Source organism: Bos javanicus, chromosome 9, assembly GCF_032452875.1.
Source record: "Bos javanicus breed banteng chromosome 9, ARS-OSU_banteng_1.0, whole genome shotgun sequence".
Classification (NCBI taxonomy): Eukaryota; Metazoa; Chordata; class Mammalia; order Artiodactyla; family Bovidae; genus Bos; species Bos javanicus.
This window is the reverse complement of record NC_083876.1, coordinates 81,349,730-81,364,081: the sequence shown is the minus strand read 5'-3', so window position 1 is coordinate 81,364,081 and position 14,352 is coordinate 81,349,730. Positions and strand designations below refer to the sequence as shown.

Here is a 14,352-nt window from a genome sequence, read left to right as displayed (position 1 = left end):
ATAAAGCAAGTATTCCTATTAGGTATTTTTCTCTTTGTGTGGCAATAGTCTGAATTCCTGCCTATCACCAGTACATTTCTACTTAAAATGGTTAAATGGCAAGAAGTAAAACTTGCATTTTTTTATAAAATTTTACAGAAAAACCACATTGTTGCTTTATAGTAACCAGGCACTTGTCTCAGTTATTATTTTTTCAAGACAACTCAGTTAATCTATTTTGAATCAGAGCTTATCTTTTATGACAGTTTGATCTTGGTTTTAAAATTACTTGGCCTCATAAAAACATAGACTTGAGGGCTAAATTTTTAGTGCTGGAGGGAATCATGTAATCTGGATGCTGAAAGTTAAATTTTGTGTCTTTTATTGTAAGTATTTTTTGCCCCTTTTAACAAGTTTTATATTGGTTTGATTTTCAGCATCAATGATAACAGCTACCATTACTGAGCATTTCTTACATGCTCACACTGCTCTAGGTGCTTTCTATAGGTTATTTACCTATAGAAAGGTCTTCTTAAAGTAGACATTTCAAAATATTGGTTAGTCAATAAATAGCTTAATTTATGTCCTACTGGCAGTTTGATCCTTTGCAAACCCTGTGAAAGAAGGTGTATGCGTGTGTGCTAAGTCACTTTAGTCCCGTCCAACTCTTTGTGACTCTATGAACTGTAGCCCACCAGGCTCCCTGTCCATGGGATCCTCCAGGCAAGAATTCTGGAGTGGGTTGCCATTTCCTTCTCCCGGAATCTTCCCAACCCAGGGATCAAACCTGCATCTCTTACGTCTTGTGCCTTGCAGGCAGGTTCTTTACCACTGAGCCACCAGGGAAGCTCATGAAAGAAGGTACTATTCCTCTTTTACAGATGGGAAAATTGAGCTTCTGGAAATACTATTAATTGCTTAATTTACAAAACTACTAAAAGTTGACACTAAAACTTAAACATGAATCTGACAGCAGAGCCCATACTCTTAAACGCTGCCCCTTGAATGAGCAGCACAATGCATTGAGCTTGCAGATAGATTCTGAGGACTTACTTAAAAAATTACGAAGAATGTCAGTGAATAATTATATGCAGAGGTGGTAGCCAGGTGCAATGGAAATAGCATGGGATTTAGAAAAAGTATTTAAAGTTGTGACTCATCTACTTATTTGTTCTGTGACTTTGGCAAATCAATTTATTACCTCTCTTGAGGCTGTTTTCCTCGTACAAAAATAGAAATTCATAAAACCATCTATCTCAGTTGGTTATAGTGAAGAGCAAATTGATGTTTCTAAGTGCTTTGTAAATGCTTTTGAAACGTATGTAAATAAATTGATGAGTGTATTTCGTCATTTGCTGTAGCCTTCAAGTAGCAACTTTTCTGAGTGCTTTTAGAAAGTGATTTGATTTATAGAGACACAGGAGTTTCCAGAGCAGCTCTATTGAGTTAGAGTGATCTGTTATAAAATGAGATCTGTTATAGATTGCATTCTATAGATTACAGAATAACTCACAAGACCAGCTTTCTTCGATGAGGTACATCGTTTTTGAGGAACGGTTATTTCACAATACTTTGTAAAGAAATTCTTCACAGATGTTTCTGTCTCCATTTTGGAAGAGAAGGGAGGCAGAGAGGCCAAAGTGAGTTAGTGCCAGAGTCAGCTTTGAGTTTCCAAGAATTCCGCCACCTTTCATGCACAGTTGGGAGTTCTGTGTTCTCTTAAGTTTATATCTGTCCCAATTTGAGAAAAGTCAAAAGTCTTTACTTTGAGGGCTGTTTAGTACCCTACACAAAATGGCCTCTTTGGCAGTCAAATGAATAATCAGTGAAGGGACCCCCCTCCCCCGCTTCCTCCCCGAAGCTCCTAAGATGGACACGTGGGAAGGTCGTATTCTGTGTCAAGGAATGAGTTCTCCATACCTTTCATTCCAATCTTGTTTATTTTCTTTTTAGTTTAGGAATTTTGAAACTTAACCCATGTATTCCCTTGTTTACTCAGGGTTAGCGGCAGAAATGGAACAGACCACAATAAAAGGAACACATTTTATTCTAGGGCTTTCATGAATGTGGTAGCCAGTCAAGGCAGCCGTTCAGGATTCAGTGGGGACTTTGGAAATCTTTTAATTCTGTGTGTTCAGTGTAGGGAACCAGTCAGGATAATCCAGTTTCTTTCCTAGTTCCTCCCTCTGGCTCTCCTCTCCCCCTCACTAACCTTCGTCACTCCCCACAAACACACACACACCTCATTCACACACAGACCGTCACTTAAGAGCTTGGATTACTAGTTTCCGTGATTACCTAGCTCCCATCAAAAAGCTAACTGTTCTATCTCTGTCTGGGTGTGTGTTTTGCAGACAAGAGTTTGTGCACGCTGAGTCTCTCTTTAGGTCGTGTGGCCTCGGCTGGAGATGAAGGCCTGAGGGAAGCCCCAGGAATTACAGCTCTCAGTTCATCGTATGGGAGCAGTTTCCTGGGTGCGAATGAAGAAGGGCCGTGCGTGTGGCCGCCCTCCTGTCATCAGCAGCCCCATTACACTTAGAATAGTGTCCCAGTAGATTAGGTACAGTGACACGAAAGAAATTGCAGATTAAGTGAGACCATTGCTTGTAGGATCGCAGGGTGGAGAAAGAAAGGGAGAGTGAGCGGGTGCAGTTTATTTATGGAATGTCGGGGGGCCATGGCGGCTCAGCGGGTTCTAGAGGCAGAGGACTTCCCTCCCTGCTTGTTTTCTCCCTCTGACCTTGGATGAACTAGCGAGCAGTATATTATGCCGCTTGATTGTGCTGGTTTGTCATGGTTAGCATTCTGGACTGTCACTGGAATGTAGGAAACGGATGAATTTGAATTGAACCATGAGGTGGTCTGCCGGGCCCTCTCCTTGTCTCGAGGAAACCTGTCGCTGTTTGTCTGGGCCTGGCCTAATGAAAGCAATGGAGGGAAAGAGAGGTGGGCCTTTGATCTCTTTGTTGCAGCTGCTCCCTGGGAACTCGCTGAAATCAATGCCCTGTTTTCCTGAAGGAATGAATGGCTCTGCCTAACTAGCTTTGTGAAGCCGTGGGGGAATTCACTGCCTCTGTTTATTGACAGCTGAAAAGGAGCACATGGGGTGGAATGGACCTTCATGTGAAAACCAGGCATAGGGAAAATTAGACCTCAATTTAACACAGAGGAATTTGGAAATTCACCCCAAAGGAGACGGTGGTTTCTCATGCTTACATTAGAATTACTCGAGTTTGGGGCTAGTGTGTAATGAACAATGGAGGTTCTGTCACAACTGTGTTATAAGTAGGAATATGATATGCATAATAAATGATGTTAAGTAGAAGTTGATTCAACACCCTCCTTGTTTTTTTAAACACAGAAGTAGAGAAAGGCAGATGTTAGCCATGATATATAATCAGGTGGTTCTTTTATTTTTGCTTTCAGAAGAAGAGAAAAAAATTGATACTGAAAATAAGCATTGTTAATATGATATTACCAAGTTTCTAGAATGTGACTTTTATTCACTTACATTTTGAAACATCTTTGAACTTTGTATCTAAGTTCCATTCATGGGAACTATTCAAACTATTCATGCTGTTCTGGATTGTGTGTGTTGAGTGGGAATACAACAAGTCATAGTTATTTTTAAAAATGTATATTCTTAGGATATTGTAACCGGAAGTCTGTGTCAAACATAAATAAAACTCTAGACCAATTTAGCATTTGCTATGAGAACAGTTCATAAATCCTAAAATTACTGCCTTACTTTTGACAACACAGTAAAGAAAAAGTCGAATTTATCGCAAGGAAACATCACCAGACCTTCTTTTATACCTCTCCTCTCTGGCTTGATTTCCCAGGAAGAATTTATAGCTTCTTCCTTTGGCCCTCAGCCCTCTGCACACACCTCTATTATAGCACTTAACACATTGCCCTGTAGCTCTTTGTTTAGGTGTATTCTTCTAGCTGGAAGTAAAGCAGCTGTGTCGTATTCGTTTTTATATCTCCAAGCGCAGCAAAGCTCTTAGCTCAGTGAATGCGCGCTGAATGAATGGGGATTGATAGCTCCCGGTACATTACTTTGAATGTAATTACTTATGCAGGCTTCAACGGCAAAGACTACATTTTGGGAAAACCTGATTGATCTCTTGTTACCTGATTGGTACTATAGCTTTTTAAAATCTTTCCTTTATGGAGAATTATTAAACAGTTTTTCAACGTGGCAAGTTGTTTGGGCAGTCCCTCAGCCTGCGAACAGGAGGCATAGAAAGTGTACGGTGTTGTCCTTTTCAAATCCAAGCTCTCTCCTGTAATATTCTTTTTTAAAAATTATGTCTCAGCATAGTGTTTAGATATTTTCAGTAAGAAGATGAAAAGAATTTTAGAGTTTTGTAGACTTTCACCTGACCAGATTTAGTGATTGAGATGGACAGACTTCCATTCTACATGATTTAATTCTATGGTGGAATGTTAAATAATGCAAAACAAAACCTTTGACAGTTTCTGTAACTAGCTTTACTACTACTGTATTTTATGAACCCCTTGACTCTCAGTGAAAAATGTAAAGGAAATTTTGATCCTAGAGGACTAACTCCCATGAGTTCACAGGAGCCTAAGACAAGCCCAGTTCTGAATTATTCTCAAGTTAAACCCAACTGCTTTTTAAACCAGAGCTGTAAGTGGGAAATAGTTGTCAATATTCTTTGGGAAAAAAATGACATCTTAAAATCATAATGGAAAACTTTATAAAATGTTGGCGGGGGGGTGAAGTAAGCACACAAGTATAGGATCTGGCTCATATTTTATTCTCCATGTTTTTTTGTTTTATTTTTACTCCAAGATTATGTCCAAAGACATCTATTTGATTTTCTGCCTTGATTAAAAGTAGGAATGAGGTTTAAAAAACAGTTTTACATATTGGTGAGTCGTGGGAGCGTCCTGTGTAGGGATAGGCACTTGCGTGGGCTGTACAAATGTGATCGAGTCAGCAGATTGTGTTTCTGCTGAGATTTTAGATTTCTTACGAAACAGGAAAATTACCGTGGCCTTGATCATTGATAGACTCTCGCCCCCAGAAGTATTAACTTGTAGATAAGAAAGCCGTAAGCCTCATACTTAGGTTTTATAACTTGGCTGTTCTGTCCTCCCAGTTTCTGGAAGTAATTTCATGTGACATCATACCTGAGTTAGGGGGGGGATGAAGGGTGGAAGGAGAAGTGGGGAGTCAAACAACACTCTTGCGTTGGAAATTTCAGTTTAAAAGCGATGAGGCATATCTTGTCCCCACTGATAGAATGACATGCATGCCCCAGGGGGTGACTGCAGTTAAAAGTTGTGTTCTTGCTGTGTTTATAGAACCAGTTAATGTCAACTGCATGATCCTTTATAAAAAGAGCCCTTTTCTTAGGCCTGAAGTCTGTTGTCATATACAGGAAGAAGAATGTCAGGTAATTTAGTAAGAGTCAAGCCCTCAAAATAAGTTTGGGGATCTTCATGTTTTTGTGTGTGTCTACCTCCATCAGCAAACTTCCTAGCAGAAAGATACCAGATCCTCCCTCTCAGATGGTTTTCATCCATCTAACAAACAAAGCAGACCTATTAGGGGCTTACCTAGTCATTGAAAGGAGACATCCTCCTTGTGGGTTAGGTTGAATGACAAGAAAGACAGGTACACTTATTATCAGCAAGTTCTGTCCTTTAGGCCTCTCCTCTGAGTAGTAACCTTGTCTTTGAAGAAAAAAAAAATGGAGTTCAGCAAAGGTTCCTTTTGGTCTTAGGTTTTTTTTTTTTTTTGTTTGGCTGTTTGTTTTTTGCCTTTTAATGGTCTTCCCTGGCTCTTTGACTTTGTCTTCCCCTCTTGCCCCTTCACGCCCTGCTCCGGTGGGTCCACACTCCCTTTTCCTAGAGGATAGTGTTCTTAGTTGACCCTTTTAGAAAAGGTTCTGAATATCATCTGATTGCTTCCTGAAGCTCTGAGACATTCTCACTTGAGTTAAGGTCTCTGGAAAAGAACTGCAAATATACCAGTACAGCTTGCTTCCTGGGTGCAGTGTTCAGCACTTCACTCTGACTCCTTTAATCCTCAGAAGGCCCCTGGGCTGTAGGTATGGTGATCATGTCCATATTAAGGTGAGAAGCCGAGGCAGAGAGCTGTTCCACAGGCGGTGAGAGGTTTCTAGTGGCTCCAGGTGACACCTGGGTCTGAACCGTGGGCCTTCTGGCACCATGGCTGTGGCTCCTCATGTCACCGTGTTGCGTCTCTCAAACTAAAAATTCTGTAAGAGCTCAGAGATGTGTCTCTGGAAGGTTGGAATATGACATGATGGTATACAGACAGACAGTGTTTGATCCTGGTGTTCCTGAACTTGCGTCCTGAGTGTGAATGTCTCCTTCCACAGTATTCAGTGTGACTTCCCTCAATGCTTTTCTTTGTTTAACCTTTTGATTTTTTTTTTTTCCTCTTCTAGGATTGCTCTCACATCTGGTGTGGCCTCTATTTCAGGTCACATCTGAAACTCCTCTGGACCCCAAGCTTAGAAAGGTAAGTGTATCCCCACGACACTGTCTGACTTCTGCTCAGGCTGCGTGCCATGGCCAGCGTGAGTCTGTGTTCTTATTCTCCTACTTTAGAGCACACGCCACAGCCTTCCGCAGTAGAGGGGCTGATGTCCCAGAAAACACTCGCTGTCTGAGATTTCTCATTGGAGGAACTGTAGGCCTTAAAGGAAAAAAGAGGGTTGGGGAATACAAAAGCCTGTTTTTCACTCTTTAGAAAAATCAAGAGAACATGCTAAGAATTGTCATTAATGTTTATTCATGTAACTTTAGAAATAAGGGGCTTTATACAGCTGACTTTTATTGATCATGACTTCTTTATTAGAAACTTGTGACCTCCCTCCCTGACATTTAAAAAGATGTTTTCAGATAAAAACAGATTAATACTAGGGGAACTTGGGGGAGGATTATCTTCCATTTAGAATCATATTTAGAATGTTGCATACGTTTCAACTCAGTTTCTAAATCATGCTCCAGCGTCGTAACATGAGGTGATTTTTCAGTTTGCATATATTCTGTCCAAATTTCCTAAAATTATGAAATAAGTATGCTGCTAAATCCAGTGGCGGTAACCTAAATTTGTGGGAACTCATGGTTGATGGGATCCGTGATATTTATCGGAAGTTTTTATTTTTCTCCACCATACATGTGGAGATTATGGTTTGTTTTAAACACCCATTTCAAAATAATGACACCTAGTTCGAGCCTTAAATTTCATATCCAACATTCTGGTTGTTTTTCTCCTGTAAAATGTATTAGTTCTCTGTTTAAGCCCGTTGCCTTCTTCACCCTTAAGGAGCCCTCCTCCTGTTTGCAGCTCTGCTGCTAACAGTATTGCTTAACCATAACTGTTGGCCTCTCTCCACAGATTTTTTTGCAAAGTGTCCTTGACTGTAAATATGCCATATTTTTTTTAATTCCAATCTTCTTTGTAAGTTTCCTTATATCCCATTTTATACTTAAGGTTTTTTTTTTTTTTCTCTTAAACTAGATAAACCACTTCCAATTTCATTTTACTCTTGGGACTGACTTCTAGAAAGGCTGCCCACAGCTGCTCCAAGTGAAAGGCCAAAGTCAAGAGAATATTAGATATGTGTGTTAAAGTTCCTGTTCTCCAAATGGTTCTAATTGAAATTAGTCCACTTCCCCACCCACACATTCAAAAAAAAAAATTCTAGCAAAATCTAAAGTTGCCAGAATCGCTTCTATATGTCATTTGTGTAGCTTCATGATATGTGTAAGACCAGTTCATGCTAGGTCCAGTTGTAATTGTTTTCTCCAGTTAAACGTGACATTGCCGTTAAAAGCCCAGCTAATAATAATATGCTGCTTAAGAATTTAGAAGTCTTTAGACTACATGACATACAAAACTTTGAAGCAGGAGAGAAATAATTAGAAATTTCTTTTACAAGAACACGTTAGAAAAGAATTGTGTCATGGTGGTCCAAATCAAAGAAAGATTATTGAACTGAATCAAAACCTTACATTCTTGCTGTTTAGACGTATTGTATCCTGACACAGATTATTAATATTTCCTAATTGTGAGCGTATCCAGTGTGTAAAAGCACTCGTGATGCTTATTAACAGGGCACATCTACTTTGTACATAAACTTCAGACTCTGCCCCAGTCACCGTGCCTCTGTGTGTGCATCTGTAACGCATCGTCTCGTAACAGCTCTGCCAGGTAGAGAGATGTCAGCATAAAGAGAAGTTAGGGAACTTGCCTGAGGTTACATACCTGGCAAGTAGCAGAGCCAGAGTTTGGACCCAGAGCCATCTGATTCCATAGCCAGTCTTTTCTGCACCCACCAATCCATCGTTCCTAGACTGTCTAGAAATACTATCATTTGGTTCATGTTTTTTAACTAACTGTAGGAACCACAACCTGTATTAGGTAGAGTATGCTTTTAGTAAAAGAATAAGGGAGAGGAAAACTCATCGTCATACACCACGTTTAGGTAAGGAAAGTTGCTGTCTAAGAAATAGTATTAACTTTTTATTTTATTTTTTTCACTTTCTTGACTCCCCAAAAAGAAAGTAGTCAAGGCCTGAGGGGAGCTGAGGGCAGGGGCATAATATAGGAGAGTATTAAATATTATTGTTAAAACGAATAAATAAAGCACATTTCTCTATCAGTGTGTTTAAAATAGAGCTAGCAGTTATGTGTGTTTATACTATAACAAAGTGTACTTTATTTGGGGAATAACTTAATTGATCCATTATGTGGCATTACCAAGGTAATTTTTTCCTTTTTGTTTGAGCACAGGAATTAAAAGTGATTCATAAAAACACACACACTTACAACCAGCATGTAAATTAGAACCACATTAGGGTGATCATCATCTTTTGTTGTTTTCCTAAAATGGTTCCAGTTTGCCCTGTATATTCAACTTAAAGTACGCAAAAGTGTTGCAAGTTCCGACTCAGGAGAGATTTAGAGCTCCCTGTGAACACCCAGTTTTACAGAGAAGCTTCAGTGTTCAATTACTGCAGTTAGTCTTTTTGTGTGCAGTTTTTTTAACAAAATTGTTGGCTGTGTTTCTTCCCAAGGAATTACTGTTTTACTGATTTGAATGTATAGATTGGATACACTCAGAAGCTACTCTGTCCGTCTGCTGTCTGAGGTCTCTTTCTATAACTTGAGCCTGAGCGTATTGCTGTCCTGATTAAAAACTTGCAGTGCATCAGTCAGGACTCTTGGTTGCAACTGACAGAAATTAATGGGACCACTGAACAATTCCAAATGGCCAAGTGACGGGAGCGTATTTGCATGTTAGAAGAATCGCTCTGACAGCAGCATTGTGACTAGAATGAAGGGATGAAGGGGGGCCAGTCTGAGAACAGAAAGACTGAGGAGTCCGTAGGGATCTCGGTCTCCAGTATGTAGAAATGTCCCTTTACTTATGAGCTCTTTATTTGCCAGGCTGGTAGTTGTTTGAAGGCAGCCCCATGAAAATTGAGTTTTGGCCAGTAGAGTGGGCTGGGCCCCCATTCTGCCACGTACCCTCATCCCCGCTCAGTTTTGGGGTGCCACCGATTGGAAAGTGGGTGGTGAGGGTTTGGGGCTGGGCCTGGGTTTGTTGACTGCCCCTCTAATATTCCCTCACCCCTCTTCCTGTGTGAGAAGGGAAGCGAGGTCAACAGAGGCCAGACCCTGTGAGAGCTGAGTGGCCCCGTGCTCTGGTTTTCCAAACGTCTATCTGCTTGCTCAACCCACCCCAACTTCCAAGCTCCCCATTTATGGGTTCTCTTCTTGGGTACCATTTAATAAAAAATACTCATTTTCCTACTAACCAAAGCAGAGAGTGGGGACTGGCTTGGCCACCCAGCCTCTGTGATGGGGCATGTGCTCCCTAGATGGCTCCTTCTGTCCAAGGTCTGTCTGCCCTATGGATGTGCCCCTCATGCCAGGCAGACTTAGTGGGTACTTGTGCACCAGGAAGATGGGGTCCCCTGTTTGGTGATCCTTGTACATCTGACATTCGGCCAACCAGAGCTCCCTGTTCTAAAAGTTCTAATCTCAGCATCCTGGCTGATACATCTCGGCTTATCTAGAATCCTCTCTGGTTTTCATCAGGGACTTTATGAGCCTTATCTGAAGTCTCAGATGTTCAGCCACAGGATTTAAGTGGAATTTGTTTTGAGGACGTGACTGACCTCAGGGTCCAAATCCCTGTAGACATTTGGTGCCACAAGGACCTACGATTACCGCAATGTCTTTGAATCAACAGATTTGTCACATTTATGTGGTTTTTCCTCTCTGACACCTCAGTTTCCAGCACACCCTCACTTCTATCTTCTGGGAACCAACATCCCACTCTGTCCCAGTGGGCTGGTCTAGGGGGGCATGTCCAGGCTCGGAAGCAGGGCTGTCCTGGGCCTCAAGAAGTCTAGCAGCATCAGCCTCTCACTTTCTAATCCCTGGTAGACTTATGTTTTCTCCTTTGGTTTTTAAGCAATTCAGAGTTTAAGATAAAGGCCTTAAAGATAACTTTCTCTGTCTCTCCCTCTTTAGGTATTTGCATAGGAATCAGAGGCGTTAATCTTGAGAGTAAACTCCTAACATCTGCCCTTATTTCCTTACTTCCTTCCTTCCTTCTCTATCAGCCCCGGGACCAAAGCACAGACCCCAGCACCTCTGCAGAGTCCCTTCGCCTCTGCAGCAGAAGGGTAGCATTTTTTTGAGAAATAACCTGGCTCCGCGTTGTAGCAGTGGAAGCTAGTCTGTAGCACAGATGCGCATGACCCTGAGGGCGTTGCACTGTAGGCGCCCTCATAAGTCTGACTCTCACTCCCCTCGCGTGTCAAGCATACAGAAAGTGCACTCCCTTTTGTGTTCATCATTCCGTCAACCTAGAGAGAAATTTCATTGCAGTCATTCTTCGGTGTCTCCCTTTCTCCCATGGCATGTGTCCTAGAGCCTGAAGGTTTCCATGACCCCTGGTGGGTGAGGGCTGGCCTTTGGTATATGATGAGAGTAGCTGGGGTATGATGAGAGTAACTGAGTGGTCTTTTGAAGCCCTACGCTCTTGCCCCAGGCCTGGGCTCCCTGAGCACGGGCGCCACTGTCCTCTGGAAGCTTCTGTCCTGCCTTAGGGACAGAGCTGTGCAAGGCCCCCCACCCCTTCATTTAGGGGGAGAGTATCTCACCCTCTTAACTTCCTCCCAACTCTGAAGTTGGGCAGAACCTCCTCACTGGGTTTAGACATTAAGAAGGATAGACTGCTTCTGCCGTCATCTGGGCTAAAACACAAGGAATTACAAAGCCTGCACCTGTTTTAAATGAGCTAGACAGGAAAACTGTTGGGAGGACAAACAAAGTAAAATTCCAGAGTTGTCCTGCTGCACTGATTTGGACTCTGTCACGAAGGCAAAACACCACCCAAACACTGGTAACTATGGAAATGAAGAGAAGGAAACACAGCTGAGAGACAATAAGCCTGAAGACTGTGCAGCTTAGTCAGTGAGAAAAATCTAGTATGCCTCCAGGGTTTCTGACTTGGGAGCAGCCAGAAAGCAACATGGTGAAGAGAGTGGCCTGTTACTAACATGGACTCTCAAAGCCCATGCTTGGGATGCAAAGCTCAGCTCAGCTGCTCACTGACCGAGCCACCAAAGGCCGACTGACGTAGCTCCTCAGCCTCAGTTTCCCCATAAGTAAGGTGGGGTTAATGCTCCCTACTCATTTGGCTGTTTGGAGCATTAACTAAAGACATGAAAAAAACGGCCATGACCTGCTGAGCATCCACTAAATGTTAGCTCTTATTACATAGCAGTGCCAGTAGCTAAAATGGGTGATGCTGGAGGGTGAGCTGTGTGGAGCCCCGCTTCAGAACAGGGGGCCTCCGGGGCCACTGACAGTATCTAAGCTGAGAGATGCAGGAGGAAGTTACGTGGATTCGTCTGAAATGTGAAAGAAATTGATGGCTGAAGACAGTAGTAGATAGATTGATAGTTGAAGAAGATAGATAGTAGATGGTTCAGGACGGAAGACCCCAAGAAGTAGCTGAAACCCTGGGCTGTGACTGACCCCTCAGGGATTGTGGCAGAAGGTAGGGGGCCAGGTCCCAGGCTCACAGATCTGTTCACACTCCCAGTTACCCTTTCACAGCATGGGCCTCGGGGTCATCTTCAGAATGACTCAGTTGTTGTGAGATGAATACAAATATCCAGTTTACAGCCTCCACTCCAGAGATATAATCTCAGTTGCAGTGATCAGCTCACTGAAGTAAGATTTACTTGTCTAGAATCTACCAAATCGGGTGGGCTCCTTTCCATCAGGAATTATAGTCCTTGGTGTGGGGGGTGGGGTCGGGGAGGTGCGGCGCAGGGAAGAACTTATCTGAGAGGCTTTTCGAAAACAAGGCTTGCACATCCTCCAGCCAGAGGACTCTTGCTGAAAGCCCGGACAGGCCTCCTGGTGTCAGGGCTTGCCCGGCTCTTTCCCACTCAAATCATTTGAAAAAAAAAAAAAGTCAGTTTGAAGAATTTACTTAAGTGAAATCGGGAGTAGCTTGAAGTGAATGAGCTGAAACTGGAGGGAAATCCCTTTGTTCAATTCGGGTTTCAGTGAATGCTCAGCAGGCAGCTAAACCAGTTCATTAACAGAGAAGAAGCCGTGTTTCTCAAACGCAGCCCTCAGCAGCTAATGCCTAGAAAAACAGACTGTGACAGCCAAAAATGCATTCTAGAAATCCGAACGCTCTAGATTCAGGAAACTTTAGTTTTTGTCATTGCTGAATAAACAAATCACTTCCCCCTGAATATCTCCCCTTTATTTAAGACAATTCACCATACATGATCTGTTTACTGTGCATCCATCCCATTTTCTAGAAAAATGTGATTTTTCCTGCTTCTCTGGAGCTCAGAAATGAGTATACTTAGAAATATTTTATGTTACCGGTTCATTAAAAAAACTGTATTCTTTTATTTTAAATAGAACCCACCTATTAGAAGCTTTTTCTCTGATTTTTGACATCTAAAATTCAGACGTGAGAACCAGCCTGCAAGTGGTGTACTGTCAAATGTCTACGTGATATTTTTCCTGTCTCCGCTGTGCTTTATTAAATTGTTGTAGACTGCACATGGTTTTTCCCCGGGGCAACGCATGCTTTCGGGTTCTCTGTTGCATTGTTAACTATTTAAGCATTAGACCCGGTCTGAGATGGCAGGGGGGAAAGGCCGAGGGACTTGATCTCCTCCCTGCCAGAGTTCTCCGCTTTCACTGGTGCTACTTACATTGAACAGCTTAAGAATAAGCTCCTGTGTGAGCCCTCGGAGGCCGGGGGGCATTGTTGAATTCAGAAAGGAATCGCTTTCTTTTAGTGATAATTTGAATATTTTGACAATGCAGCTAAGCTACTCCGCTGCCTGGTTTGCGTACTTCGTGTCATGGGCGCCCTTTCTAGTGAAGCCGGAGAGAGCCCCTGCCTCTCTGAATTCATAAATTGGCATTGTCCGTGGGTGAGATGGGTAGGAGCAAAGGAGGAATCATCCAGAAGAATTCTGCTCTCTTGCTTTCATGTTGTTTTCAAGCTTTTAAAATAATTAATATAGGCCTTTGGAGACCACCCAATTAAACCACCACAATAAATGCTGAGCATTTTGAGATGAGAGATGGACCATGAAGATGATTTGTGACATGTTTATACATGCAAAGCAAGGAATACATTTGAAACAAATACTCTGGATGATTCAGAGAACCTACTCGCCTCTAGCTTTTTCCCTAAATTGTGGTGGCTTATTTTTAGACTTTTGTTGTCTGAAAATGGCCCTCATTTTTCCATTTGTAACTTATAAGGAGGTTGCTCATAATAAATGGACATTGCCTTTTTGATCAAATTAAGAAAACAGGCAACCCAGTGAATAAATCCCATAGGTGAGATATAATTGGCTGTTACGTAATAGGTTTACCTTTGTACTGGTAAAGAAAATCCCAAAAAGCTTTGCCCCTAAGAGTGTCAACTGGCTGGAATAGTCTTGGCTGGAAGAAGCCGACTTTTATAATTAATTGGGGAACAGAGATACCTGTTTCCCAGTGCTCACCAGGGACCGTGGTGTGAAGCTGGCTGTAGACTTTTTCTGGAGACTTCACGGAAGCCTAAGTTCCCGGGGCCCCAGAGGTGCTGTGAGCCTGTGTTTAGTTTGTGCTGTGGCCTGGGAGTGTGTATTTCTAAAAGATTGCCCCGGTAATTCTAACGTAGTCGGGTTTGGTAACCACTGAATCATGTATGCAAATTGCAGACTTCAGCCTTTTCACCCTGCACATTTGATAAATCTGTATGAAGATAGGAAGCTTTTTATATGAAGCTTTTGTTGAAAATGAGTACCTATTGG

General features: G+C 42.2%; 1 protein-coding gene across 8 annotated transcripts in view; it reads left to right on the top strand.

Annotated features, from left to right (window-relative positions):
• The window catches only part of PLAGL1 (PLAG1 like zinc finger 1), a 56,301-nt gene that overhangs the window by 19,536 nt on the left and 22,413 nt on the right, over nucleotides 1-14,352 (top strand). For all 8 annotated transcript variants that reach the window (XM_061428193.1, XM_061428199.1, XM_061428190.1 and 5 more), the window contains exon 4: nucleotides 6,429-6,502. The gene's annotated coding sequence lies outside the window, so the exon portion shown is untranslated. The remainder of the gene's footprint in view (nucleotides 1-6,428; nucleotides 6,503-14,352) is intronic.